Consider the following 4239-nt stretch of genomic DNA (forward strand, 5'->3'; position numbering starts at 1 on the left):
TCTCTCTCTCTCTCTCTCTCTCTCTCTCTCTCTCTCTCTCTCTCTCCCTTCTCTCTCTCTCTCTCTCTCTCTCTCTCTCTCTCTCTCTCTCTCTCTCATTTTTGAAGGTCATATTTTTCAGAGTAAGAACTATATTGTACTTACCTCCGTATTTCAGCCTTAGTCATGGCAACCACGCGTACCGCGCAGGACTGTGGCTGTTGATGGGTCAGCTGGAAGGTGCACGAGAGCCCCAGGGCTCATCAGAAGACTGCAGTCGGCAAAGAGCCAATGGTTCAAGCTGGGGAAGGGTGGGAAGGCACACCGAAGCCTTGGCCGTTGCTCTGAAGGGTTTTCATTTTGCTTTGTCTTTGGTTTTGCCACATTAACGTTTGAACCCAGGATTTTGTGAGCGGGTCAAGTTCTCGACCACTGAGCTATATCCAGAAACCTGAAGCATTTGACTCCTATCTTGGAGGCGAGGGGAAGGCACTCAAGACTTATAAGTGGAAGAAATTACTTGTTTTTACATTCTTTTTTTCCAGAGACAGAGACAGAGGCATCGACAGCCTGGTCACCTAATGGCTTTGTGCAGGATGCTAAGGGAGGAGAAGCAGGACAATGAAACTGGAGACTGAATCAATAAGACATGTGCTTTTCAAGAAGAGCTGGTTAGCGAGCTACTTAGGGGGTACGAATGAGCTTGCAGTCTGTATTCATTCATTCATTCATTCATTCATTCAAGATGCTTAGGGGCCTCCTCCAAGCAAGGTCCAGGCTGAATGCTGGGAACAGATGCCATTCACCCTGAGGCTAAGGTACAGAGTACTACTTTGATCAAAGGCAGATTCAACCGACCCCTCTGGCTTCCAGAGCCTGCCAGGCTAACTTACTCATGCCATCTGTACCCTACTGGTGTTCTATGGTTGTGTACTAACTCCGCCCTCTTGTGTTGCTGAGAGGATTCAGTGAGTCCTCCATCCCCCCCAAAAGGCACGGAAAGTTCAGGGCCTGCTAGGGAATCCTGGTAGTGTCTTGAGACAGAAACCCAAGTAAAGATACAAGAAGAGCAAAGAAAGCCGGAGCTGGATTTCTACAACATGGGCTAAAGTGAGAGAGGAGGGAGGGAAGCAGAAAGGAAGGGGGAGCAACAAACAATTATTGTTTTAGTCTTGATTTTGGGAAAGTTTTTTGGTTTATCCGTTTGTTGTTGTTGTTTTTTAACACTTTGTTGCTTAGGTATTGTGAAGTTGTGAGATTTCTCTATATAAATGTGTCTCTGTGTGTGTTTTGTTTGGTTTTGGGTTTTGGTTTTTGGGGTTTTTGAGACAGGGTTTCTCTGTGTAATGGCCCTGACTGTCCTAGAACTTTCTTTGTAGACCAGGTTGGACTGGTCATAGAGAATCTGCCTCCCGAGTGCTGGGATGAAAGGCGTGCGCCACATCATCCAGCTCACCACACCCAGCTTCACGTCTTCACACTCTCATCCTGGGACTGGGGAAACTGCCATCATCTTCTTCCTCACCCAAGTGTTTCTCAGTGCTATTCAGGTCTCTCTGGCTAATACAACAGTTCTGGTGGAACTGTAAGGACTGGATTTGTTCCAAGACCACCAACTTCCTCTACCAGTAGACATAGTCTTTCCTTCTGCTGCAGCTCCTCTGGCTCCTGGAGGAGTAAGAAACAATGTCAAGGATGATGCTGATTACCTTCTTGTCTGGGGCCGTGAGCAGATTCAGCAGCAGCCCCAAGACTCCTGAGTAGACAAGCGTGGTCAACTGGTCCTGAGAGGCCTCTGTTGCAAAGTTAGCTATGGTCCACACAGCTTCTTTCTGAATTCTGCATTCTTTAGTAGGGCTACCAATGAAGGCCGCAGGTTACACACAGTCAGCTGTAGATGTGATGTTTGGACCCAATGGCCACGTTACTAATGGCCCAGACAGCCTCCTTCTTGACTTTGGTGCTTCGGGAGCTGGCCCAGTATCTTAAACATGCCAGCATTGATGGTCTTCTGGGTCTGTTGGTCTGTCTCTGTGACAACATTGCCCACATGTGAAAAAAATGGGCCAAGACATTGAGTTCCAATCTGGTCACAAGGTCTACCACCCTGAGCAGGACCCCAGCGGCCACCACATGATGGATGCACTCATGGAAGGCCTCTGTGAGGTAGGATGTGGCCCAGCAGGTGTCTGAGAGGGTCTCATTATAATGATGTCCCAGGAGCTGAGAGTACCTCCTCCCAAGGGTACAGATTCTTGTTTCAGCTTAGATTGGACGAAGCCCATGTGATGTTCCTGAGAAATGTGATTGGTATGTTTGTTGAAATAAGGTTGAACAGGCACAGGAGGGCACTGTTTGTAGCAAGTCTTTCTCTGTTCTGCCAGCTCCCAAATAACCACACAGAGACTTATTTATGAAAGCTTGGCCTTAGCTTAGGCTTGTCCCACTAGCTCTTATAACTTAAGTTAACCCATTTATATTAATCTGCATTTTGCCTAGTGGCATTTTACCTTTCTTTCATTCTGTATGTCTGTCTGACTCCCTCCATGTCTTGTTGGTGTCTCTCTGCACCTTGATTATCTCCTCCTTCCTCTCTCTGTGCTCAGAAGTCCCGCCTGTACCTCCTGCCTAGCTATTGGCCACTCAGCTTTTTATTACACTAATCACAGAATACATTTTCACACAGGGTACAAATGTCCCACAACAGTTGTTGGAAATGACTCTCTCTGAATTCTGGGCTATCACCAGCTCTATGACCAAGAGCGCGGAGATGTGAAGATAGGAGTTCAGCTGAGGGCTGGAGGGCTCCTTCACAACAGCTCAGGTCCGCTCTGAAACTCCCAAGGCAATGTTGGCGAAAGCTTGGGGATGAACCCTGCACAATAATCAATTTTAGAGAAGGATTCCTTTCCTGAGATACCATTTTCCTGGCAGTCCGATGGCCACAGGATTGGATCTGAGCTACTCACGTCTTTGGTTATGTCTTCCAGAGTGTGGCTGGCTTGAGAAACCGACTCATATTTCTTCTCTTTAAGGCCTGTTAGTCTTTCTTGGTCTTTCAGAGTTCCAGGCTGGTAGCAATCTTCAACTGTCATCTCGCAGACACACCTTGGCCTTGGTACTTAAGTCTTCTCAGCCTCTCTGGGAGCTTCCGAAGTAGGCATATTAACTGGAAAGAGCACACCTACAGAGTGCTGCCCGGGTTGGTGTGTTTTAAGGCAGAGTCTCGTGTAGCTCAGGCTGGCCTTCAGTTCCTGATCCTCCTGCCTCTACTTCCAAAGACTGGGATGTATGAGACACTAGGCCTGGTTTTGTTTTTGTTTTCTTGTCTTGTTTTGTTTGTTTGTTTGGTTTTTTTTTTTTTTTTTTTTTGAGACAGGGTTTCTTTGTGTAGCTTTGGAGCCTGTCCTGGCATTAGCTCTGTAGACAAGGCTGGCCTCAAACTCACAAAGATCTGCTTGCCTCTGCCTCCTGAGTGCTGGGATTAAAGCACACGCCACCACCGCCTGGAAAGCCTGTTTTAAAAAAACAAACTCTCTGAGTTTGAGGCCAGCATGGTGTACATAGTGAGTCCCAGGACAGCCAGAACTGTTACACAGAGAAACCCTGACGAAATAAAATAAAGTAAAATAAAATGTCATCCCTTGTGAACCACTGGAGGAGTAGATGAGAGTCTAAAGTAGCCACAGACCAGTGAGAAGGAATGTCACCAATGGGGGAAGGAAGAAGGAAGATCTGTGACAACATTTGAGGAGAGGATAAGAGTGTGGGACATTATTCAGGACCAGGGGCTGAGTGGGACTGCAATGTGACAGACTAGGCACTTTTCCTGGTGGTTCTAGGAGCCACAGAAGAGAAAAGCACACCCCATAGGGGGGCAGATTTATAGACTATTATGGCACAAAGGCAGGAGGAAGGAAGGTGCTTGGGGGATCCCTTAATTTGCCAGCTGACTGGCTCTGAAGACATATGAGACTAAGGTAGTAGCCCGAGGGGTCACTACAGTGTCAGAGTGGGCCAAGTATGACAGAGAAGAAAGAGAAAGAAAGGCGATCAGTAGACCCAAGGCTGTGGAACAACACTGCCTGCCAAATGAAAAGGGGAAGTAAGACATTAACCAGGGAGAATTCCAAAGTCAAGTGAGGCATGTGTGTGTGTGTGTGTGTGTGTGTGTGTGTGTGTGTGTGTCTTTACAGAAGGATTTATAGATGCTGGCCAGTAGAAAAGGCCCTAGAAAAGTTAGGAAGAGCTTGACAGAGT

Source organism: Alexandromys fortis, unplaced genomic scaffold (assembly GCF_014885135.2).
Source record: "Alexandromys fortis isolate MF-2015 unplaced genomic scaffold, M_Fortis_MF-2015_v1.1 scaffold_86, whole genome shotgun sequence".
Classification (NCBI taxonomy): domain Eukaryota; kingdom Metazoa; phylum Chordata; class Mammalia; order Rodentia; family Cricetidae; genus Alexandromys; species Alexandromys fortis.